This window comes from Molossus molossus, unplaced genomic scaffold, assembly GCF_014108415.1.
Source record: "Molossus molossus isolate mMolMol1 unplaced genomic scaffold, mMolMol1.p scaffold_m16_p_19, whole genome shotgun sequence".
Classification (NCBI taxonomy): domain Eukaryota; kingdom Metazoa; phylum Chordata; class Mammalia; order Chiroptera; family Molossidae; genus Molossus; species Molossus molossus.
In genome coordinates this window covers 48,901,090-48,928,063 of record NW_023425354.1, presented here as the reverse complement: position 1 = coordinate 48,928,063, position 26,974 = coordinate 48,901,090, and the positions used below count along the sequence as shown (strand labels likewise).

The 26,974-nt window shown below is 43.1% G+C and overlaps 1 protein-coding gene across 5 annotated transcripts in view; it reads right to left on the bottom strand.

The window, feature by feature from the left end:
- The window catches only part of NDEL1 (nudE neurodevelopment protein 1 like 1), a 52,364-nt gene extending 30,669 nt beyond the window's left edge, over positions 1–21,695 (bottom strand). For 3 of the 5 annotated variants that reach the window (XR_004960263.1, XM_036267717.1, XM_036267720.1), the window contains exon 1: positions 140–275. The gene's annotated coding sequence lies outside the window, so the exon portion shown is untranslated. Of the gene's footprint in view, positions 1–139; positions 276–4,484; positions 4,617–21,598 lie in introns of those variants that run through there. The other 2 variants (XM_036267718.1, XM_036267719.1) reach the window with 2 other exon arrangements.
- Positions 21,696–26,974: the final 5,279 nt, after the last annotated feature.

Genomic DNA, 26,974 nt, shown 5'->3' with positions numbered 1-26,974 from the left:
TGGTGGGTGTTTGCACACACAGGTCTGGAGTACCTTACCAGGGAGCAGGCATTATCATACTGGGTCATGTGATCTTAAGAGAAGCCATTAACCTAGTTACTAACATGGAGACATCGTCACATTGAGAATAGCTGCTTACCTTTGTCAGACCACTCCAGTTACACTTTGCCTTTTCTAAGACTGAACTTCCCAAGTGCTATTCCAATAAGAGTTGATACTCACTTTAGGTTCCAAACCTTCTGAGTTCAACTGGTCAAACCAAAGGAAAAATGTTGCTAGAGGAAATTAGGGAAAAGGTAAAAGGAAGGAATGATGATAATTGAGTAGAAAAAAATTACCCTAATTTTATATGTACTGGCTGATAACCAGCAGAGAAGCTACATGTTAACAGTACCCTGAATTATTTTATAGTTTAGTCAATCATTGGGAAAATGTCTAGCTTTGTTCCATGTGCTATTAGTCCTTGCTTTATGTGTGTTAGGATTCATGAGGTTTCTCCACTAGAATTGAAAGGCTAATTCATGTGTGTTGTCATATTTGATTTTTCCTACATCCTAAAATTTCAATGTTAAATTTTTATACTATTGGGGTATCTATATGGTTTATTTGGTAGTTCTTGAAATCTACTTTTGAAAAACAAAACTTGGGCAATTTATGTAAGTATGCAACCTACTTTTCCACCAAAGAATTGTCAGCAGGTGCCTGCTTTTTCTCTGATATACTTGTTGGCTTTCCCCAACAGCTTTCTGAGAGCTTAATATTGAATTTAATCAGATTTTCTTTAATTTTTTTTTTCTTTATTGATTTTTAGAGAGAGAGGAAGGGAGAGACAGAAACATCAATGAGAGAGAACATCGACTGGCCGCTTCCTGCATGTTCCCCACTGGGGATTGGGTAAACAACCTGGGTATGTGCCCTGACCAGGAATCAAACCAGCAACCTCTAAGTGCATGGAACGATCTTCAACCACTGAGCCACACCGGCCAGGCTAATCAGACTTTTTGATTAAAGGATTTGTTTTAGAAAAAACACTTCTGACTGAAAAAAAAATTGTTTCAGAATTTATAACAAATGATCCCTTAAAATTAATCACTTCCAGAAGTTATATGCATATTCCAGTGATACCAGCGTCACTGAAAATACTTCTAAACCCTTTTTAGGAATAGTCTTAAAGAGTCACATTAAAAACTAAAAAAAAATTTCTCTGTAGTCCCACCTGAATTTCACTGCTTCCCCAACTGGTACTATCCTACTTTATTACTCCAATTTTATTCACCAGACTTATCCTTTCCAAAAATTGAATTTTTTTACAAATGATAAAAGTTTGCTACCGGTATGGATAATCAAAAGACCTTTTCAGCCCTGGCTGGTGTTGCTCAGTGGCTAAAGCGTCAGCCCCTGCACCAAAGGGTCTCGGGGGTTCAATTCCTAGTCAAGGATACACACCTGGGTAGCAGGTTTGATTTGTGGCCCTAGTCGGGGCCAGTGCAGGAGGCAACTGATCGATGTGTTTCTCTCACTTTCATGTGTCCGTCTCCCTCTCTCTCTCTCTTTCTCTCTCTCTCTCTCTCTCTCTTTCCCTCCCCCTTTTCCACTCTCTCTAAAAAAATCAATGAAAAAAATATCCTGGGGTGAGGATTAACAACAACAACAACAAAAAAAGGTCTTTTCAGGGGCTGGAAAGACAGCCTGTTCAGTTTGCTTCAAGTTACAGTGGGAGTATGGGTTCACTGTGTTATTTGAAACTCTGTAACTAGAGAGGGCTATATAAAGCCAGTATAGAAAACTATACTGCTAAAAGAAAAATATTAATGATAAATCTATAATCTCCTGAAGTTGAAATGAAGGCAGATAATTATGTTCTCTCCTCTGCTACACAAATCATCCCTCAATACCATGTTTCATATGGATGGAGTTATGAATCTCTACAGTATGACAATTTTTACATGGGGCATTATCGTACTGTCTTTAGCAACTGACAAATCAACTCATTTGGGTATAAAACAATCTCTCCAAAATGCTATATTTATAAAGAAATTACTCTTTGTGCAATGGTAAGAAAATCCATTTTATATGATATTGTCTTCTTGTTAATAGTTGCAGAATGCACTAATGAGATTAGTAGTTCTTTTGAAACTCTCTGTAGGTCGGCGGACTTTCAACCTTTTTCATCTTATGGTACACATAAACTAATTACTAATTCTACAGTATTTTTTGCTGCTCTAACAGAAAAAAATAGGTATAATTTTGATTCACTCACACTGGACAGCTACTGTTATGGTGGCTACCGTCAATTTTTTTAATTTGACAATCTAAGGAAAAACAGGTCAGTGCTCCTGACTTAATCAAGTATTCCATGTTTTAAAAATTCTGGCCAGTTGAAAATTGCTGCTGTAGGTAATACATCCCTTTTTACCAAAATTCTTCTACTCCCAAAGGCGAGATTTACAGAATGTATAACTTTTCAAAGTCGATCATAAATATGGTCTCCCTTTAGGTCCTAACTATCAAACTGCTTTTTTCTACCTTATGAAGTGCTCAGAAACTTGTCAGAAGTAATTTTAAGCTTTAAGTGACCAAATTTATCTCAACATGGTTTAAAATGAGAATAAAGTCCCGCTGGTGTGGATCACCGGTTGGTTGAGTGCCTACCCATGCACCAAGAGGTCACTGGCTGGATTCCTGGTCAGGACACATGCCCAGGTTGTAGGCCGGATCCCCAGTGGGGGGCATGCAGGAGGCGGCCAATCTATGTTCTCTCTCATCGATATTTCTGTCTCTCCCTGTCACTTCCTCTCTCTCCCTCTCTCTCTAAAACTCAATAAAGAAAAGAAAAAAAAAGAATAAAAATAAGCTTTGTGGATGTCACAAGATCTAAGTTTTGTTTTGTTTTGTTTATGTTAATCCTCACCCGAGGATATTTTATCCACTGATTTTTAGAGAGAGTGGAAAGGAGAGAGAAAGAAACATCTATGTGAAAGAGACACTTCGATTGGTTGCCTCCCACACAGGATTGAACCTGCAACCCAGGTATGTGCCCTTGACTGGGAATCAAACCCTAGACGCTTTGGTGCACAGGGCAATGTGCTAATCACTGAGCCACACCGTCCAGGGCAGCAAGATCTATGTTTTTACTGAAGTTTCTTTCTATGTATTTTAAGTGTTCTTTATCCAACTTCAATTTATTTAAGAGTCAAACAGAACTTAAAAAAGAACAGCTTCATTAGATTTAGCAACTTCTATCTGGATCAGGTTAACCTCTAACCAGTGCTAGCCAAATGTTTTCTGTTCCTTATGATCTCCCATTTTAAATAATTTTAATAAAAATTCAGAAGAGATATCTTACTTGGTCTCCGTTTACTTCTCTTTAATCCATGACTTAATGCTATACCAACAAGTTCACAATTTAGCAAAGCCATTACCCTATTTCGTAAGTGGATTGAGAACAGAACAATTCATCACTCAAGATAACTAGCCAGCAACCAGTGAACATGTTTCAGAGTAGGATCTTGTAACTAAGTAGCAGTTCTTACTCCAGGTGAGTCTGCTCAAAAATATTTGAATAAGTCTTCTACTAGCTTCTGGTATAGTTTTGGAAAGTCAAATTTTCTGCTTTGCTTTCTAGCTGAGAAAGGTATAAAAATCCCACCCCCACCCCCCAAAAAACGTAACTCTGAGTCTAGAGACGTAAATTCTGAACCAAGCGAACCCATTCACAAATTGGTAGAATCCACAGTATAAATCACTCAATACCTCACCCTACCCAGGCTCAATTTCCCCATCCGCCAAGTGGTGATAACTGAAGCAGGCACAACCATAGGGTGAGGAGGCTTAAAAGAAAGAGCAAGAGGATTCTAAAATGTGTGAACGCGCTGGAATGAAAGAACTTTTACTTCGTTGCTTACCAGCAAAAAAAAACAAGAGGCGAGCATAAGCAACCCAAACTCGTTTGGTAACACTTCTCTGAACTCCAAGAAGAGTGACTGGCATATCGGGGCGGGGAGTCACGGGAATGCCATCCGAGCCCAACGTGGGCTGCTTCAGCTCTCACCCCCGACGGGAGACGCCGAGAGAGCTCAAATTCAACCCGGCTCCAAACTACCCTCCCAGCTAAAGGGGTGTCAGGGGAAGGGGCGGGGAGAAGGTTGGACACGCCGCTGCCACTTCAACTGAGCCACTCCTTGCGCCACCAGCGCCCAGGCCCACGGTGCCACGTCCGGGCCTCCGTCCACCCGCACATCCTCGGGAGGCCGTCGAGCTCGCTCCCCTGCAGCGCCCCTGGTGTACCACACCTCGGACCAAGGCGGCGAGGGAACAGTTAGGGCGGTTGGAACAGTTGCCCCAGGCTAGCCGCCCCAAAGCCTGGCCCGGTCCTGCCGGCGGGGCCTCAGACAGCCCCAGGGCCCGGCAGGCTCCCCAGGGACAGGCCTCGGAACCGCCGGCCGGCCAGGCACCCTCGGAGCGGCCCCGCAATGCAGGCTCACCTCCAACGTATCAAAAGCGCATATTCGCGGCCACCCGACCAACGTCTCCACTCTGCTGGCCTAACCAGGCCCGCCCAGCAGCTCAGCTCCGCTCCCCTCTGCAGCCCTGAGAACCACTCCGTGAACCTCCGCGCCGGGCTCCTCCCCGACACGTCAGGGGCTGCCTGGGTGTCCGAGGCCATTCTGTGACGCACGGGGGCGGAGTTCGGAGCATGCGCACGCGAGCGTCTGCGCTGCCTGGGCGGGGCTGTGGGAAGGATGGCGTCACAGGGGCCAGGCCAGCGCGCTGACGTCTGGCTGGCAGGGGCCCGTGCGCAGGTGCACCTGAGCTGCGCTGTGCGGGAATTCGGCTTTACGTATTCCCCTAAACACACAGCTGTTCGGGAAGTGGCTCCCTCATTCATGAGAACCGATCTTCCAGTTTTTCAGCCACCAAGATCCTTCGAGTGTATATTTCAGTATTCCCGTTTATGAAATGAATCTCGGTTAAGATTTCGCCTCCAAGTCCGCCCTGACCACCCAATAGAATACCAGATATTCTTGTCCTCCCTCATCACTCTCACAAAGACCGATGTTGTTTTTAGGGCACTTCCTATAGCTGAAATTTTATGTTTCTTGTGTTCCTAGTAGAATGTAAGTTACATGAGAGCTAGAACCTATACTTTTTTTTTTCTTTATTGATTTTAGAGAGAAAGTGAGAGGGAAAGAGTGATAGAAATATCGATGACAGAGAACATCAATTGGCTGCCTCCTGCATGGCCCCGCTGGGGATGGGTCCCACAATCTGGGCATGTGTCCTGACCAGGAATCCAACCAGTGACCTCTTGATGCATGGGCCCACGGTCAACCACTGAGTCACACTGGCTGGACTAGAACCTCTCTTAGGCTTTTCTCATCCCAACAGATACCTTGGTCCGGACATAAAGTGGGCATTCAACTATTTGTTAAATGAAGGGATTCCTTGAGGTCACAAAGGGAATATAAATATATCCATGTACATATTTTATATCTAAACATATATTTATTTATATAAATGTGTGTTTTCACCCCCCAGGAATTCCCAAGGAAGTGAATTAATTTTGTATTCCCCCTACGGACTTGGAGAAAGGAGAGAGCTGGGGGGTGGGTAGCTCAGAAAGGGAGAAACAACCTCTTAGGGAGTGGAAACCAGAAGAAATAGAGCTGTTTTTAAAACAATTTTAGGAACTTTTGCTGTGTAATGCGCAATGCAGTTCTCTAATGTCAGTGCTCTCAGGATTGGATTTTTGGGTTTTTTGAACAATAATAATGTGTAAGACAAGCCTCGGGATGAGAGCAAGGTGAGCCTGGGAGGTCCAGTTATATTTTTGAGTGCATGGTCATAAACAGAAACAATGCAAGATGGATCCTAAGACTTATCCAAATCAATGAAGATCAGAGGAGTGATTAATTGGGTTTGTGGAAAGGATGGCGCCTTGAGCTAGACTCTGAAGGATATAGGTTGAAAAGATCAAGATAATAATAAGAGTAGTTCACTTTTGTTGTACCAGTTGTATGTACTGGTAATTGTGCAAAATGCTTGGTCTGCATAATTCAATTCTCAGGGTGAGCCTGTGAGACAGGTACTATTATTATTCCCATTTCATAAATGAAGAACTGAGACTCAGCAAGATGAAGTTACCCAAGGTCATTCAATGAGAAAAAAGAAGACTCAAGATTCAAACCCACCTAGTCTGGACTGTCTAACTACAAAAACCACACTATTAATCGCTACTATACTGTTGTTCAAGAAGGGGGACTAATAATAATAACTACCACTGCCCTGGGTCACATAACTCAGTTGGTTGGAGCATCATCCTGTGCACCATCGAAGGGTCATGAGTTCGATTCCCAGTCAGGGCATATGCCCAGGTTGTGGGTTCACTCCCCGGCCGGGAGGCAACCAATCAATATTACTCTCTCACATCAATGTTTCTCTCCCTCGCCCTTCCTTTCTCTCCAAAAAGTCAGTAATAAAAGACATATCATCAGGTGGGTATTAAAATAATAATAATTATAACTACCACTTACTGGGCTAGAGCATAGTGCTAAGTACTTTACATACATTACCTCCTTCAATCTCACAATTATTTCCTTAATTTTTTATGTTGAAAAATTAAGAAGCTGGGATTTAAAACCCCAAGAAAGTCTTAGTCCAAGCTTGGTGACCTAGGACATCATGGAAGCTCTTCTATGCTCTGAGGCTCTGCTTCCTGACTGAAGCTGTGTTCTGGCTGGTGAGAGATCACCAGGCAGAGGTAATTAGGCAGCGAGGCCTTCCTGTGGACCTAGTGCCAAGACAGAACAATCCCATCCCAAGAGGAAAAAATAAAAGCTGCAACTCTTGTCCCTGCCTCCTGGCTGAACACTGAGTCACTTAATGACAGGGCTGGTCCTGCAGAAAATGTTAGCCTCATCTTCCAGTCCACGACCTTTCCCACCCAGCCTAGACCCAGAACTGGTGTTTGTTAGGACTGATATGTTAATGAATGAGCTTTGCTTGGCAGAGCTCTCAGACATATCAAAGCCCTGTACTAATCTCCTTTCTCTAGGTTGAGCTTTCTCAGCAGACTGTACCCCACTCCCTGCTTCTGGAATACCCATCCAGGGAAAATAAAGTGGAAGTGAGGATTGAAGGCAGCCTCTAAGGGAACAAAAGTTACAAAATCGGCTTTGTGAAGGTAGAAAAGGTGAGTTATGGTTGCCCTACCCTCTGCCTTCATAAACCATTAGGAAGGGGTTTGCTGAGGCATGAGTTCCAGTATAAGATCTCTCTTGGCCCTGGCCAGTTTGGCTCAGCGGTTGGAGCATCGGCCTGCGGACCAGAGAGTTCCGGGTTCAGTTCCCGCTAGGGGCACATACAAAAAAAAAAAGATCTTTCTTGGATAGAGCCAAAGGAGTCAGTGTCACGGTCCCTGGGAGCACGCACAAGCATTCCACCGTCTTCCCTGTCACAAACTCTGAGACTTGGAAAACAGAGGCCAGATTCCACCACTGGGGAAGGTGGGAGTTAACCAGCTGCTTTAGGAGAGGTCTGGACACTACCCAATGAGGATGCCGAACTCCGGCCATATCATACATTCACAAAAGATAATGCAGTGCACACTGGCATATGTAACTCTATTGAAATCAAAGGTTTAATTCAGCCTAATCTCTCCATATTTTTTTGGCCAGTATTTTCTGCTAAACTTTAGGGGCATAGATCAGGAAGAGCAAGGGACTCTCAATGGCTGGCTGGTTATTAATGGCCTGCTGGGTATGTCCACCAGTTGTCCCACCACCATCTCCAGCTCTTCATGTCTAAATCCCCAAAAAGATCCTCATTTTTCCCCAGTTGAAATTTCCAAAACGTTTTTCATGTTTCTGCCAATAGTGTTATCACTACCCTAGTCACTAAGGCATGAAGGCTTCATCAAATTACCCTTAATTATCCCCTTCCCCAACTTTCATTTCACTCATGTAGTCACCAACCCGAAAGACTTTCCCTTCATAAACTCTGAATAAATCCATTTCCCAGTATTTCCCCCTATATCTCCCCAGTGCAAAGCCTCCCATGTATCTGTCCCTCCCTTCCCAAACGTCTCTTTCTCAAATTTCTTCTTGTTCCAGCCCAATAATCCACAGAGCCATCAGAATAATCTTTCTAAAATCCCATTGTACAAAGCTCTAAAACTTGTTTCATCATCCTGTTGCCTTTGTGATAAAGTATAAACTACAAAGTATGGCATTCAAGACTCTTTCAAAGCAACTCCAAACTGTTTCTCTAGTCTACTTCCTATAGTTCACCTCTCTGGGTCTGAACAGAGCCTCTACTGCATGCCCCAAATAAACAATCCCCTTCCTCTCTGGGCTTTTTATTAACTCCCACCTGTGCACTACAGCTGCTCCCTAAGTTTGGCCAGCCCACCTTTCTCTCTGCCTTTCATATGCTACCTCCTCCAGGAAGCCTTCCCTGTTAACTAAAGCCCCAAAGTGAGTGCTCCTTCCTCTGAGCTCAAATAGAGCTCCGCATAGTTTGCGGGAGACTTATGAACACAGTCTTTTGTTCATGGAGGTGTCTGAGCTCCCCCAAGGAACCAAAGCTCATTGAGTGCAGGGACAATATTGATTGTCTTAATATCCCCCAGCAAAAGGGACTTAGCAAACACTTGTGTAATATGCTTCAATGCAAATGAAAGGATGAATCAATTATCTAGTGACTAGAACTCCAAATACAAGACTGACAGCAGTTTCTGGGAAGTGACCCAGAATTTGGGTCACTTAATATGTATAAATTTTAAGGCCCTTAATATGTATAAAGAAGATTTCCACTGGTATGAAAGGCTGAACTTAGGTAAGACCAGGTGATAAAGGAACTAGGATTCAGGTCATGGGCAATTATGACTTTTCTCTAGCTCAAATCTTAAACCCAGTCTATAGCACCTATAACCCCCAAAGCAACATCTTTTGCTTTTGTAATAAAGAATAGTAGTAATAGTAATAATAGTTTAATTTGAAAGATTATACACTTGAACCTAGAGGTGATAAGTGGTTTTATAGAGGGAGGAGAGTCTTTCATTCATCAGCTGAGTTTAGTGCTTGCTCTGTTCTAGACCTTAGGGATTCAACCATATAACTATGAAAGGCATACCCCATCCCAACCCTATTCCCATGGAGCTTGTATTCTAATGGAGAAGATAGACAATAAGCAAATAGACACGCCAGGTCTTTCAGGTCATAGCAAGTGCTATAAAGAAACATAACCAGGGTAAGAGGATAAGGTGAAGCAGGGACTACTCCCTGAGTAAAAATAGAGCTTAATGTTCATGGGATTCTTTTCCTCCATAAAATTTTTAAGGCCCTTAAAATACAGGTACACCTCATTTTATTGTGCTTTGCTTTATTGCACTTCACAGATGTTGCATTATTTATAAATTGAAGGCAAGACCCTCCACCAGCAAAAAGATTGGGACATGCTTTATTGAGATGGTCTGAAACTGAGCCCACAACATCTCTGAGATATGCCTGTAAAGGGCTGCTCTATAAAATGCAACAGACATGTGAAATTAAGAATGTAAAAATATGTACAGATGCCTTATATAGAGAAGTTTATCTTACTCTCTATCATAGTGCCTGGTAGAATGGGCATTCAATAAATATTGGTTGGCCCTGGCCAGTTTGGCTCAGCGGTTAGAGCGTCGGCCTGCGGTCTGGAGAGACCCGGGTTCGGTTCCCGCTAAGGGCACGTACTTCGGTTGCAGTTTGTCCCCGGCCCTGGTTGGTCATGCGGGTGGCAGCCACTCGATGTGTCCCTTCATGTCGAGGTTTCTCTCTCTCTCTCCCTTTCTCACTCTCCCTCCCACTCTATCTGTACAAAAAATGGAAAAATATCCTCGGGTGAGGATAAAAATAAATAAATAAATAAATATTGGTTGGATGAATGACTTGCTAGGTGGTCTACAGAATGCCATACCTTCAACCAGATGATCAATTTCTCCTTCAGGATAAGGAATGGCAACCAGTTTGTGTTTGATGCAAAAATGCCCACTTCTGATTGGTCCCTGACTCTTGGCCCAGCCCAGCCTAAGGTATCCCTGTACCCCCTCGAAGGGAAAAGAAAGTTCCATTTGTTGTCTTTATTGCATCCTCAGCAGCTTCTTGAACAAACAGTGCTCACCAACTACCCAAAGCACCTCAGGCTCCCAACCTCAGCTCTTCTGTCCGAATCTGTCCCCTAAATTTCAAACTCCAGTGGCTGTCAGTCGACAGAAAGGCAATAGTTAGGTATAATGAATTTGCTGTGAGGTATTTTAGGTTCCAAACCTCCTTGCTGTTCCTTCCCATTTCCATTGTGTCTGAAAATGCAGCCTGCTTCTGTCCCTAGGACCACTTGGCAGCAGGGCGCTTCACTCTCTCGTGTTTCCAGGTATGGCTTTCTTTCTTTTTTTTTTTTATTTCTTTTTTTCTTTATTGATTTGAGAGAAGAAGGGAGAGAGAGATAGAAACATCAACAAGAGAGAACATCGATTGGCCGCCTCCTGGATGCCCCCCACACACACACTGGGGATTTGGCCCACAACCTGGGCACGTGCCCTGACCGGAAATTGAACTGGTGACCTCTTGGTGCATGGTTCATCGCTCAACCACTGAGCCACACCGGCCGGGCAGGGGTATGGCTTTCTATAAAGTGGCTCTTGCTGGTGAAAAATGAGGACAATTTAGGTCAAGGCTGTAACAGACCTTCCCATCAGGGTCCTGCCCTGGATGCTGGTACCTGGAAAGAAAGGGCTCTCATCCTCATCCAGGGTGTAAACTGAGGTTTCACAAGTCTCTGCTCAGCCTTTTTTTTTTTTTTTCCCTACTGATGGAACATAACATCCTAAGAAGCTCTTGAAGCTGCCCCCATTCCTTCCCCAGCAGCCTGCCTGAACTGTGCACTTCCTCCTGTTCTGGGACTGCCTGCCGCCTCTTGGTGGTCTTTCTGGCTTCAGGGCCTCCATGCCCCCAAACTTCAGCTTTCACTGTGCACCCTGACCCCACCCCAGCCCCTTAACACTCACTACCCACACCCCAGAGTAACAGCTATCTCCACAGAAAAGGATGGCACAACACTGTTAATTGCTCATTTGGTTCACACCTGGCAACCCCAAGGGCTGTTGACATCACAGCTACATACACAGTATGACTAGCCCTGGACGAAAGCAACATCTGCTCACATACCTTTACTCAGACAGGGTAGCATCAGTTCTGCCTACTCTCAAACCACGGTTTGATGACAGGGATTAAAGGAAATGGAATGTTTCTCACCAACCTGAGCTGATTATATCAAACAATTTCAGCCAAATTCCCATTACCAGATAAGCCAATGAGTCAGTTACCAGGACTGACAGATCAACTGTTCAGCAAATATTACTGTGTCTTGCACTTTTCTAGACCCAGAGATAAAACTGTTAACAAAACATGCTTATAGAAAAGAAGGAAAATAGAAGGAAAACAGAAAATAAATATTATGTTGAGCAGTAAGTACTGAGGAGAAAAAAATCAGCTAGGACTTTTCAATACTTTACATTTAGGGTGGCATTTAGGGCAACGTCTAGCATGTAGTAGGCACTTAACATTTGTTGAATAAATAAAAAACTTGCAGTGAATGTTTCTAAGTTTGAGATAATTTTCATTACTTTCCTCTGCTGCTGCTTCTTTCTTCTGTTTCTTGCATCAAAGTACCTTTATTGTTTAAAATTCTAATATAGAAGTCCCTCATAAAACAATAAATAATGAGAAGCAATTAGCACAATTTAAAAAATACAGTTGGCTCCCCTGACCAGGTAGCTCAGTTGGTTAGAGCATTGTCCCAATATGTCAAGGTTGTGGGTTTGATCCCCAGCCAGGCACATACAAGAAACAACCAATAAATGCATCAATAAGTAGAACAACAAATCATGTTTCTCTCTCTCTTTATCCACTCTCTCTCTTTCTCTCCCTTAAATCAATAATGTTTTTTAAAAATGGCTAACAGCCCTGGCTGGTTTTGCTCAGTAGTTAGAGCGTCGGCCTGCAGACCAAAGACTCATTGGTTAGATTCTAGTCAAGGGCACATACCTCGGTTGCAGTTCAATCCCCAGCCCTGGTTGGGGTCATGCTGGAAGCAACCAGTTGATGTATCTCTCTTACATAGATGTTTCTTTCTTTCTTTTTCTTTTTTTTTTAAACGTTTGTTTTATTTTATTTTATTGTTTTATCCTCACCCGAGGACATTTTTCCAGTTCAGACAGAGTGAAAGGGAGAGAGAGGAAGAGAGAGAGAGAGAGAGAGAGAGAGAGAGAGAGAGAAACATCAACATGAAAGGGACACATCGAGTGGCTGCCTCCTGCACGACCAAACCAGGGCGACAAACTGCAACCGAGGTAGGCCCTTAGCGGCAAAAATGCTTTACTTTTGAATACTACTTTACAGTCCATAAAATACTTTCACGTACATCTCATTTCATCCTCACAATAATACTGAGTTGCTATAATTCTCTGCATTTTTTTTTTTTTTAATCCTCACCCGAGGACATTCAACAGTATTCTGAAGTCTGGTGTTAACAGGATGGTAATTAAAACCCATCCTGGAAGATAAAAGATATTGGAGGAAGCAGTGTGAAGGCTAGAGGCCCAGACACATAGAAAAGGTGATCAAAGGGTGGCAAGATCCACCCTCCACCCCAGCAAAGGTACCAGCCCCACCCCTCCTCAAGGCTCCCAACGCTGGTATGAGAACCAGTCATGCCTCTACCTGCTGCTACTCCCTCCCACCGCCCTAGGTTCAGCTGTTTATTCTTCTCAGCCAAACCAGCCTCATCACAGATGATTTTGCTCATTATGTCCCTTCTCTAAGCCTCAGTTTCTTCATCTGTAAAATGAGCAGGTTGAACCAGTTCCAGTCAGTCAGTCAGTCAGTCAGGACTCATCTATCATCTAAATGCTAAGCACCTTCCTAGGGGCAGGCCCTGCCTCTCCTTGGCCATTTTGCCCAACTCGATGGCAGAGTCAGCCCTCTCCCAGTCTTTTTTTTTTTTTGGTATATGCCCCTAGCGGGAACCGAACCCAGGACTCTCTGGTCCGCAGGCCAACGCTCCAACCACTGAGCCAAACCAGCCAGGGCAAGAACAGTCTTAGTCGTGCCCATGTTCCTTTCCTGGGGAATTGCTGAACATGCAGAATGCTCTAACTTCAAGTGCATCTAATGTCTGGTATATTCATTTCCCATGGCTGCCATAACAAAGTACCACAAGCTAAGTGACTTAAAACAACACATGTATTCTCTCACAGTTCTGGCGGTCAGGGGTCCAGAATGAGATGGCTAGAATCAAGGTGTTGGCAGCGCTGGTTCCTCCTGGAAGCCTCTAGGGGAATATCAGTTCCTTACCACTTCCAGCTTCTACAGTTTGCAGTGTTTCTTAGCTTGGCTGCATCCCTCCAATAACTGCCTCTGTTATCACACCGCCTTCTCTGACCTTGATCCTCCTGCCTCCCTCTTATAAAGACCCTTTTGTTTACATTGGACCCACCCAGATAATAATCCCATCCAGCAGGCTGGAAGAAATAGGTTTATTTTCTGGAAAAACTAAACCAGAGAAGCTCTAGACCTGGAGACACTGGGCACACCAGAGGGCAAGGCTAAGTCATTACATTATAAAGGGAAGCAGGATGGGGGGGGGGGGGGACGGTATTCCTCAAAGGCTACATATTAAATAATGAGACCCCAGCTGCCTTCCCCTGATGGCCTCCCAGAATGTTGGCTGCCTGGTTTGTACCTTCCAGGCAGGAGACCAGAGAGTTTTTTCTCAACAAAATAATCTCATCATCTCAAAATCCTTACCTTAATCACATCAGCAAAATCCCTTTTGCCATATAAGATAGCATACACAGGTTCTGGGGAGTAGGACAGGGACATCTTTGGGGGACTGTTACTCTGCCTACCACATCTGAAGTTCCAGTTTACCACCTTCACAATATTTGCCATTTCTGCATATCACCTTTGATTTTTTTTCTTTGAATTGACTCACTTTTTTTTAATGTTTTTTCTTTATTTTTAATCCTCATCCAAGGATATTTTTACATTTATCTTCAGATAGAGTGAAAGGAAGACAGAGAGAGGGAGAGAGAGAGAGAGAGAGAGAGAGGGAGAGAGAGAGAGAGAAATATCGATGTGAAAAAGACTCATTGATTGGTTGCCACCTGCATGACTCCAATCCGGGCTGGGGACTAACCGCAACTGAGGCACGTGCCCTTAGCCAGAATCGAACCTGGGACTCTTTGGTCCACACAGCGATGTTCTAACCGCTGAGCCAAACTGGCCAGGGCTTTTCTTTATTGATTTTAGAGAGAGAGGAAGGGAAAAGGAGAGAGATAGAAACATTGATGAGAGAGTACATCGACTGGCTGCCTCCTGCATGCCCCCCACTGGGGATTTAGCCCACAACCTGGGCATATGCCCTGACCGGGAATCAAACTGGTAACCTCTTGGTGCATGGGTCGATACTCAACCAATGAGCCACACCAGTTGGGTGAATTGACCTACTTTTTAAAAAATGAATTTAAGCCCTGGCCAGTTTGGCTCAGCGGTTAGAGCATCGGCCTGCGGTCCGAAGAGACCCGGGTTCGGTTCCCGCTAAGGGCACGTACTTCGGTTGCAGTTTGTCCCCGGCCCTGGTTGGTCGTGCGGGTGGCAGCCTCTCGATGTGTTCCTTTCACATCGATGTTTCTCTCTCTCTCTCTGTCCCTCTCTCTCCCTCCCACTCTACCTGAACAAAAAATGGAAAAATGTCCTCGGGTGAGGATTAAAAAAAAAAAAAAAAAATGAATTTAAATCCTACATTGGTCTTATCCTAAACAATCATAGCTATAAAATCATGAAAACAATTACTAGTAATTTTTACCTAATATTTCATAAATTAAATACATGACTACTAAAATGTCAAATGTTCGTCCCTGTACCATGGAACATCACTTTCCATTCTCCCAGTAGTACACAGAACATCCTTTGGGGAACAAAAATAGAATCCAGCCTCCTGATTTTACAGAAAAGGGTAATTTGTCCAAAAATACACAGCAGCAAAGAGCAAAACTTCAGCCACCTCCACAACTTCTTCCTCCCATCTCCATGCTCTTTAGTCACAACTTGAAAGTGCATCAGCTTTTCTTTCTTTTTAACATCAACCCTACATGGATGATTTGTTCATGGAGGGCTCAGTTCCCCTTCTCTCACACTCATGAATATTTTATATTTGAAAAGTAGTTTCCTATTGCTTCCCCTGTTGATCAACACTCATACACCCTACTTATCTGTGTTAAACATTGCCTGTGTACTTGACCCGCATCTGGACAGCGTCCAAGCCCTGGGGAGAATAAACTGAAAAGGGAGGTCTGTGGCTAGTGGTGACTTTGTACTATGCCCCTTGGCTTCCTTCCCACCTGCAAATTGACCTTTGAACACCACTTTTGAGGAGACAGAGTTCCTGCACAGAGTGTGGGATGATATAATTGTCCTCCTCTTACAAAACCATGGGCATGCAATAAAAATAGCTTTCATTCATTAGATACTTAGTATGGGACAGGCCCAGTGACAAGTGCTTTACATACAGTCACAACAACCTTATGAAGTAGCTATTAGTGTTCCCACTTCACAAACGAAAAAACAAAGTCTATGGGAGGTTAAGCAACTGGTCCAAGATCACACAGCTGGTGTGACAAAGTCTGTATTCACAGAACCTCAGAAGATACAAGAGAACTTAACAATCCTCTTAAGATGAGGAATGACAATGACAACCAGAGAGGTTGAGCAACCTGTCCAAGGACATAGCTAGTGGCAGACTCAGGAACAGAATTCAGATCTTCAACTCTTGGACCAGCTGGTTCTTTCAGACTTCCTCTCTTTTAAGCTATTGATTCTTGGATGACTCTTTCAGATGCCTGCCTGATCTGCTTCTTTTTTCTCCTTATTCCATACACGACTCCTCACTGGTGCTTTTGCCCCTCATCATGTTCACACTAATAAAAAGCTGTGGAGGCCCTGGCTGGTTTGGCTCAGCAGTTAGAGCGCTGGCCTGCAGTCCAGAGAGACCCAGGTTCCGTTCCTGCTAAGGGCATGTACCTGGGTTGCAGTTTGTCCCCGGCCCTGGTTGGTCATACAGGTGGCAGCCACTTGTGTCCCTTTCACGTCGATGTTTCCCTCTCTCTCTCTGTTCCTCTCTCTCCCTCCCACTCTGCCTGAACAAAAAAACGGAAAAATGTCCTCGGGTGAGGATAAATAATAAAAAAAAGCTGTGGAGGAATCTAATGAGAATCTCAGAATGAACCTTCTCCCTTTCTCATTCTGACCCACAGAAAAAAAAAAGACCAAATACCAGAAAATCTCTATGAGTCTGTATTCATGAATTTGAAATTGATAATAATTTAACCAGAAAAGCATTAAAGTTTACCTTTATCCTTCCCCTTCCAAAAAAAGAGATTGCTAAGCAGATACACAGTGGAAACAAAGTTACATGGGTTCATGATCAAAAGAAACTTGTAAATTAGAATTTTAACCCAATAAGAACCTTAACGTCCATCAATAGGGTATTCACTAAATAAATGATTGTATATCCACACAGTGGAATACCATGTAACCACTAATGATGATGCCATAAAACAATGTATAATGACATGAGAACAAATTATGATTTAGTAAATCAAAATCATGAACGCAAAATAAAATGACTGTGCATTTTAATAAGTACACACTCACAGAAAAAAAGACTGGAAGGATATATTTATAACCAGTGGCTATCTCTGGATGATCTATATTTTTTGTGTGTGTTGATCTGTTTTTAACAAAGTTTCTACAGAAAATTTCTACAGATACTTGTATAATCCAAGGGAGGGGGGGAAAAAATCATCACAAATTTTACATGCAGTCATTAAGAACTGCTATTTTCTGCCCTGACCAGTTTGGCTCAGCGGTTGGAGCATTGGCCTGCGGACCAGAGAGTCCCCGGTTCGGTTCCCGCTAGGGGCATATACCAAAAAAAAAAAAAAAAAAAAAGAACTGCTATTTTCTGAAGCCTGTGCAGAGAGACTGAGTATGCAAGAAAATAAGGGATTGGCCCAAACCCTCTTTACAGAGCTGCCCATACATAAACAATTTAGCAGTTACTCTGTCCCAGTAGAAAAATGAGCAATAGATATGAGTAAGTGATTCACAGAAGACATACAAATGGCAAATAAACACATAAGAAGATCCCCGAGCATATCACTAATAACTTTTAAAAATGTAAATTAAGCCCTGGCCGGTTTGACACAGTGGTTAGAGCATCATCCTGCGGTCCAGAGAGACCGTGGTTCGGTTCCCTCTAAGGGCGCATGCCTCGGTTGCAGTTTGTCCCCGGCCCTGGTTGGTCATGAAGGTGGCAGCCACTTGATGTGTCCCTTTCACGTCGATGTTTCTCTCTCTCTCTCTCCTTCCCACTCTGTCTGAACAAAAAATAGGAAAATGTCCTTGGGTGAGGATAAAAAAAAAAAGTAAATTAAAATGACAGGTATCACTTTTTGCTTATCAAATTAGCAAAGTTCAGAACAAGTGATAACGCCTAGTGCTGGTAAGAGTGTGAGGGAGACAACGCTCTGGGACAATGCTGGTTGGCGTGAAACCACCATACGCATCTCAGTCCCCATGATAGATTAAAGACATGTATCTTTACTTCCTCCTGAAACACCACAAAACAGACAGGACAATAATTTTAAAAAGTAGAAACCCACAAAGACAGACTACTGGAGAGGAGGCAACGGTGGACAAAAAGTGCCAACAGAACCTTGGAAGATGGAAAGTGAGTGGTAGTTGATGGGGTGGATCCCAGAAGACTGGGAATTCAGTGCCATCCAGAAGCACAGTTTCATGCCTCTGCACTTCAGAAAGGCTTAGAAATTGGAGGTGCCGGCTACATCAGAAGGCAGGATGCAGCTTAGAAATTGGAGGTGCCAGCTACATCAGAAGGCAGGAGGCAGGGAAGCTAAAAACAGGAAGTACAGTGTGTTTGCAAAGCACTTAGAGGGACTTCACAGTTCAAGCAATTGACAAGCCAATTGTCACACACCGGTAGGTGTGATTCCTGGTCAGGGCACATGCCCAGGATGTGGTTTTCATCCCTACTAGGGTACATGCAGGAGGCAGCCAATCAATGTTTCTTTCTTTCTTTTTTTTTAATCCTCACCAAGGATATTTTCCCATTTATCTCAGATAGAGTGGGAGGGAGGGAGGGGGGGGGGAGAGAGAGAGAGAGAGAGAGAGAGAGAGAGACATCGACTGGCTGCCATCCACGCAACCCCAACCAAGGTATGTGCCCTTGGCCAGAACCAAACCCAAGATTCTCTGGCCCGCAGGCCGACGCTCTAACCGCTGAGCCAAACCGGCCAGGGCCCAATCAATGTTTCTATCTCACTCTCTAAAATCAATAAAAACTTTTTTTTAAAGTCATTAAGTAGGCACATTGTAGTAAAACTTCTGAAAACTATACCCTTACTTGTAATAATAAAAAGTCAATAGATAAAGACTAGACTAGAAAAAATAGCCAGAGAGGCACTTTTTTTGGAAATGGAAACAACTAAGATCATTGAAAGTGTTTGTCTCTGGTAAGGAGAACTTGGAAGTAGGGAGGTGGGACAGGAAATTGCTATTTTTCATTGTAAGCATTGTGTTGTTTTTTTAAATAAAAATGGATATAAAAATTAAAATAAATCAAGTGGGCCTAAATCAAGCTGTTACAGCGTCAGCCCATGGATCAAAAATTATTGGGTTAGCCCTGGCCGGTTTGGCTCAGCGGTTAGAGCGGCGGCCTGCGGTCCTGAGAGACCCGGGTTTGGTTCCCGCTAAGGGCACGTACTTCGGTTGCAGTTTGTCCCCGGCCCTGGTCGGTCGTGCGGTGGCAGCCACTCGATGTGTCCCTTCACATCGATGTTTCTCTCTCTCTCTCTCTCTGTTCCTCTCCCTCCCTCCCACTCTACCTGAACAAAAAAATGGGAAAATGTCCTCGGGTGAGGATAAAAAAAAAAATTATTGGGTTAGATTCCTGGTCAAGGGTACATACCTTGGTTGCAGGTTTGATCCCCAGTTGTGTGGGAAGCAACCAAACGATATGTGTCTCTCACATCAATGTTTCTCTTTCTCTTACCCCCCCCCCTTCTACTCTATCTAAAAAGCAATGGAAAAATATCCTTGGGTGAGGATTAAAAAAAAAAATTAAAAATAATTAAGTAATCAAATAAATCAAGTGACATTTATTAGAGGACTCTGGAAAAATTAATAACTTCTCAGTCATAAATCAACTTGTAAGGGTTTATCCTCAGGAAATAATAGAACTTGTATGCAAAGTTGTATGTTCAGTGATGTTTACTGTAGCATTGTTTATTATTATACCAATAAATTACAAACAACCTAAACACCCATTGGTAGGAGAATGGTTTAATAAATCATGGTATATCCATGTACTGGAATACTATGCAGATGTTAATGAAGACATGGTAGATATTTATAAATTAACATGAGATGATACTTAAGAGATATTATTAAATAAAAATGGTTACAGGATAGTAAGTAGAGTTTGACATGAAATATTTGTTTTAAAAGTCTAGAAGTCCAGCCCTGGCCGGATTGGCTCAGTGGCTGGAGCACTGGCCTGTGGACCAGAGAGTCTCCCGGGTTCAGTTCCCGCTAGGCCCTAGCGGCTAGGGGCACATACCAAAAAAATAAAAATAAATAAATAAAATAAAAGTCTAGAAGTCTAGTTAGTATCCAGAAATATAAAGAACTCAAACAACTCAACAACAATAAAAAACAGACAACTGACATTTTGCCAAAGAAGATATACAAATGGCTAATAAGCATGTGAAGAGATGCTCCACATCACTAATTATTAGGAAAATGCAAATCAAAACCACAATGAGATACCACTGCATACCCATTAGAATAGCTACAATAAAAAAAACCAAAAAACCAGCAGCTCTGCCAGTGTGGCTCAGTGGCTGAGTGTTGACCCATGCACCAAGAGGTTGCCAGTTTGATTCCTGGTCAGGGCACATGCTCAGTTTGTGGGCCCCATGCCCAGTGGGGGGCATGCAGGAGGCAGCCAATCGATGTTCTCTCTCATCGAAGTTTCTATCTCTCTCTTCCTCTTCCTTCCTTCCTCTCTAAAATCAATAAAGAAAACAAAAATTAAAAGAAACAAACAAAACAACAAATGTTGATGAGATTGTGGATAAATTGGAACCTTTGTGCAGTGCTGGTAAGAATGTAAAATGGTGCAGCCACTATGGATAATATAATGGTTCCTCAAAAAATTAAATATATAATTGCCACATGATCCAGCAAATCCACTTGTGAGTATATACCCAAAAGAATTAAAAGGACTTCAGACATTTACATACCCATGTTCATAGCAGCATTATTCACAATAGCCAAAAGGTAGAAACAACCCAAATGTCCATCAACAGGTGAACAGATAAGCAAAATATGGTATATACATGCAATGGAATATTATTCAGCCATAAAAAGAAAGGAAATTCTAACACATGCTACAACACAGATAAACCTTGAGGACGTTATGCTAAGTGAAATAAGGCAGTCTCAAGAGACAAATACTGTATGATTCCACTTATATGAGGTACCAGAGTCGTCACAGTCATAGAGACAGAAGTAGAATGGTGGTTGCCAGGGGCCGGGAGCAGAGGAGAATGGCCAGTTACTGTCTACTGGGCACAGAGTCTATGTTGAAAAAAGTTCTGGAGGTGGATGGCAGTAACGAACTGTACACTTAACAACGGTAAATTTTTAAAAATTTTATACTATGTATATTTTACCACAATAAAAATTTTAAAAATTATTTTGATCCATATACCAATGTGTCAAGAGTAATCTTTGGGGATAGAATTACGTAAAAACTTTCACTTTCTCTGTATCATTTGGATTTTTTTCAAGTATCATATTATCATTTTTAAAAGTCTAGTTTCATTTAGAAAATGAAATAAAAGTAACCTCAAACCCTGAAGCATACCATCTTACAGTTTACAAAACATTTTCGCAATCATTGTTCTGCTTAGACATCACAAAATAGAGAGATTTTGTCATTTTGTAGATGAGGAAACAGGTTCAGAGGGAAGTGAAGTGACTTGCGCATAAGTAAACCAAGGAGCCAGGAATGAATCACAAGCCCCTAACTTGCTCAGCTCAGCACAGTTTCAAGCGTCACACCAACTGTGTCTCAGTCAGTCCCAGATAAACCTGTCTAAACCCAAGAAACTCTCTCTGCACCCCAGGACAATGCCACCTGGGCAGCCCCGGAAACAGAAAACCACATCAAGGTGATGAGATCTTAGGGGAATGTGGGCAGGAAATGTGATTTTAGGAAGCCACCAAAGCAAATTCTTGGTGTCACCCCCACAGGACCATAACCAAATTTACAAACTAACCTTAGCCTTTGACAGTCCCCCACCACATAGACAGAGAGGGTCCTCAGACCACCAGGAGCCCCCCACTCTGGTGTGTCCCAACCTGGGCCTCCCCTGGCCCCGACCTTCTCCCAGAAGACCCCCGCTGACCCAGTGTACCTGCTCAGGTGTCCCAGGCTTCACTGATCAGGTCAACAGCAGCACACAGGGCCCAGCTGAAACAAAGTAGAAGTCAACAGGAAGCATGAGAATCACCTTCTGACAAAAGAGGCACAAGGACAGGAAGTGGGTTTGGGCCAGCAGGGCTGGGGCTTGCCTTCTAGAGGTGAGGCAACGCTGCCAGCCTCATCGCTCAGCTGGAGTTGAGCAAGACCTGAGTGCCAGGGAAGGGGGAAAAAGAAATTCAGATCCTTTCTCTTTAGCCAGGCCTTCCAGGTTCCCCATTTCCACTACAGGTGTGTATGCCTCTGTCCCTGCATTTGGAGGGGACAGGCTAAGGAAAGAGCTCTCATGTATTAAGGGGGGAAGATGCACACACCCTGGCATAGTACATACATGATACTTGAGAGATAAAGACAGAAAGACTCCGCCAACCACTTTAGCTGCGAGGCCTTGAATGAGCTGCTTGCATCTCTGAGTCTCCTCATCTATGAAATGGAGGTAATACAAGTACCGACTTCACAGCATTGTTTAGGCTTAAATGAGATATAGTTCAATTTGTCCATTTACCAGTTGGTGATGTCCCTCCTCCTTTCTGCCTCTCCAAATCTGACCCATTCCTTCAGTCTTTATCAGATCAGACCACCCTGCTCTGAAGCGTCGCCCTGAGCACCAGAGTAGCTCCAGGTCTCATGTGTTATTTAGTCTCACCATATAGAAGCACCATGGTGGAGAACTGCTACTGAGGACCTTCGTTGATTTTTCCTTTCCCATGGGGATGTTTTATCTCTCCAAGGTCACCCAGTGAGGTAGGGGCAGCATGGATTTTTCTCTGTATCCTCAGAAGCATTCTGCACAACACTGGAAGTTAGTCTATAAATATTCGAGGACCTTCAAGATGCTATGGAAGCACCATCATGTTTTATTCTTTTTTCTTTATTATTTTAGAAAGAGGGGGAGGGGGAGATAGATAGAAACATTGATGAGAGAGAACATCGACTGGCTGCCTCCCACTTCCCGGTGACCTCTTGGTGCATGGGTCGACACTCAACCACTGAGCCACACCAGCTGGACAACACCACCATCTTCAAACAAGCACAGAGGTAAACTTAGGTACCTGGGTGAGGACTCCATAGCAGTGGGGTTGAAGTTGTGCAGGCTGTGGCAAAGCCTTGCATGAGGGCAGGGCCAGGGTGATCCTTGGCACCTCTTAGCTCCTCTTACAAGCCCCTAGAACTTCTACAGATATGAAATGGGGGAGTGTGCTGAAATCTGAAGCTGCATCTGCCTAAAGTCCTGTTCCCACCCACCCAGTTCATTTCCAGAAAGAAGCTTGCCTAGCCTGCAGCATACTTAAATCTCCCCGAAAAACAACACTTAGGTTTGCCATCTGATCAGGAGACCTATCCTCCCCCTGGCACTTTGTTCTCCCCTCGATAATCTCCTTTTCAGATGGCACCTTCTTAAAGATTGTTCCTCACCTCACCTCCCTCCTATTTACCACCCCACCAGGGCTGCCCACCTTGCTCCATACTTTCTTAGTGTACCCCAAGCCTTGTTGAGGCTTATTATGTGCCAGGCACTGTGCTAAGTGCTATACATATAATATCCTGCTCTAACCTTCAAATAGCTTTCCAAAGTAGAAGCGGTTACTATTCCCATTTTACAGGTAAGGAAACTGAGACCCAAAGAAATCATGCAATTTGCCCAAGGTCACACAGTAAGTGGATGCGCACTCTAACTTGTATGACATACATTACAGTGGGATTTTATTCTAGGAAGCTGTAAACCTTTGAGGACAGAACCCAGGTCTGTTTCTCTCCATCCTCCCATGTTACACAGAGATGGGGGACCTTGTAGGCAGCGTGTTATAAGTGACCGAGTGTGTCACCATCATTGAGTTAGTTAGAAATGCAGTACCTCAGGCCCACCCCAGTTTTACTGAATCATAATTTACATTTTCCCAAGAGAATCAGGGATTGATTTGCTCATCAAAGTTTGAGCCACACTAGTCTAGAATGAACTGAATAGATGTTGCTATACAGCACGCATGGGCAAAGCAAGCATAGAAAAATTTTTTTAAAACAGACAACCCAGGGCTCTTGAGGTTTGCTATTTCACCCCTGGAGGAAGCACAAGGCCAAAAAGTTAGGTCCCAGACTCCCCCTGCCTCCATCAGTTCCACGTCTGTGCTCTAGCTTGGCCCTGGCAGTCTGGGTAGCAATGGGACGTCGTTAGGGCGCCGCCTGTTGGTCATTATTAGGTATGTATCACACCTTTCGGCCTTTGGCCTATTTCTGTAGTTCTTTGCAGGATCAGGTTTATTTCTGATCCTTTTATGGCCTTAAACACTCACTATTCATTACTCCAGTCATAGGCTCTGATAACTCCTTATTTTCTCAATGACGGTAATGTAACACCCTATGTTTGCTTATTAGCCCCTTAACCATCTCAATTCAGTTCATTAGGTATTGGTGAGCTCCTATTAGGTGCAAAACATAAGACTCAACAGACCTCTTCTCACTAATGTCAAAGCAAGTGGTCAAACCAGACTCTTAGTGTTCTAACCAAGGTATAAAGATTTAAAACTGATTGCTGGCAACATTCACATGGACATATTTCTATTTGCCTATATTTTTATCCATCTGAAATCAATAAGAAAAGGAAAGCATCCAAATAGAAAACTGGGCAAAAGATACAGATAAGTGCATAGCAGAAGAATACATTTTTTAAGAAGTGTCTTCATTTTAAAGCTTTTTTTGAATTGAATTTTAAAAATTATTATATTTCTCCCATTAGCTTCATATATATATGTATGTATGTGTGTGTGTGTGTGTGTATGTATATATATATTCTCCTGATATATTTTAATGGTTATCAAGAAATTACAGCCCTGGCCGGTTTGGTTCAGCGGTTGGAGTGTCGGCCTGCGGTCCTGAGAGACCCGGGTTCGGTTCCTGCTAGGGGCGCGTACCTCGGTTGCAGTTTGTCTCTGGCCCTGGTCGGTTGTGTGGGTGGCAACCACTCGATGTGTTCCTTTCACGTCGATGTTTCTCTCTCTCTCTCTGTTCCTCTCTCTCCCTCCCACTCTACCTGAACAAAAAAAAAGGAAAAATGTCCTCGGGTGAGGATAAAAAAAAAAAAAAAAAAGAAATTACAACATGTGTACTTAAATTATTAGTCTACTATAATTTGTACATTTACCACTCCCCAGATAATGCAAGAACCTTATGATTTAACTCCACTTATTTTCCTCCTTCCTTTTGGCTATTATTGTCAAATATTTTAATTTTTCATATGAAAATAATATCTTAAGAAAATATGCCAAAATGGTGGCAGAGTGAATGGAAGCTACTCAGACCATCTCCCAGGACCAAACTGGAATTACAACTAAAATAAAGACAAATCGTTGGGAAAAAGCAACAGAAAAGCAGCTTGATATAACCAGGAACACTGAATCAATCCTGGTAGGATTGCGGAGGAGCGAGAGGGGGGCTGGGAGCCCACAAACAGCAGTGGTTGTAGCTGTGAGCAATACCCTCAGTGTTAAAATCCCAAGCCCACTCTGCAGCCTAGAATGCCGGGACAGAGCACTAAAATAGCCACAGCCACTCACCTTGGGCTCTGGCAGAGGAAGGGAGGACAGGACTGGAACCGTGTGGGGACACTCGGGATTTGGAGGGCACCCAGACCGTTTGCTGAGTTGCAGCCACACAGGACAGTGGCAATCTTACTCCTTCCCAGGGTTCTGGGGAGAGGCGGTGGCCCCTCCCTCGGAGATTCAACCCCACCCAGGTGGGCCGTTGAAATGCAAATTGAGGCTCATTAACAACCAGCATCTGCCCCACACTCGGGAAATCCTCTTATGCGCAACACATGAGAAAGTTTTTCATTCAACTGAAAACCCAAGGCTCTTCAGTAACCATGACTAATAGCCTCCAGGCAAAAAGCTGGAGGATAACTGAACCTTTCCTGGGCTTGCAAAATACCCAGGAAAGTAAGACTTGACAGTGGTGTTTAACATGGGTCCTCCCACACTCATCCAAACCCACTAGAGGGAGCCACAAACAGCAGAACACCAAATCCACAGGGAAAATTTGGCAGGCTCCAAAACCCACTGAGATAGCCAAAATGGTGAAACAAAGAAACAAATCCCAAATGAAAGAACAAGAGGACTCTACTGAAGATAAGATAAATGAAATGCAGTTAAGCAAGTTATCAGAGGTAGAATTCAGAGCCATGATCTTGAGGAAGTTCAACAGCATAAGTAAAAACATCAACACCATGAGTAAAGACATAGAAACGTCAAAAATCAACCAATTGGAAATGAAAAACCACCAAGAAGAAATGAAGAATGACTTATCAGAAATAAACAACACATTGGAAGGACTAAACAGCAGACTAGAGGAAGCTAAGGACCAGATCAGTGAATTAGAAGACAGGGTAGAAAAAAATCAGACAATCAGAAAACCAAAAGAAAAAACAATTAAAAAACAGAAAGACAGCTTAAGAGAATTGTGGGACAACTGGAAATGTAATAATATTCTCGCATCATAGCAGTCCCCAAAGGAGAAGAAATGAGCAAGGGTTAGAGACTATATTTGAAGAAATAGTGACAGAAAACTCCCCTAATTTGGTAAAGGAAGAAAGCATTCAAGTTCAAGAAGCACAGAGAGCCCCAAGTAAGAAGAACTCAAACAGGCTCACACCAAGACACATAGTAATTAAAATGCCAAAAATAAAAGACAAAGAGAGAATCCTAAAGGCAGCAAGAGATAAGCAACAAGTTACCTACAAAGGAACCCCCATAAGGCTATGAGTTGACTTCTCAACAGAAACACTACAGGCCAGAAGGGAATGGCATCAAGGTCATGAAAAACAAGAATCTGAATCCAAGACTATTCTACCCAGCAAGGCCATAATTCAAAATTGAAGGTCAAATAAAGAACTTCCCAGACAAAAAAAGGCTAAGGGAATACATTAGCACCAAACCAGCACTGCAAGAAATGTTAAAAGGACTGCCGTAATTAGTAGAAGAAATGGGAAGAAAAATAAAACCACACTAAACAAAAATGGCAATAAATAAGTACATATCAATAATTACCTTAAATATAAATGGATTGAGTGCTCAGATAAAAAGACACAGAGTAGCTTACTGGATAAGAAAGCATGACTCATGTTGTTTACAAGAGACTCACCTCACAACAAAAGACTCACATAGGTTGAAAGTGAAGGGATGAAAAAAAAAATCTTCCAAGCAAACAGAAAGGAAAAAAAAAAAAGCTGGGGTAGCAATACTCATATCTGATAAAATAGATTTCCAAATGAAGGCCATAACTACAGACAAAGAAGGCCACTATATAATATTGAAAGGAT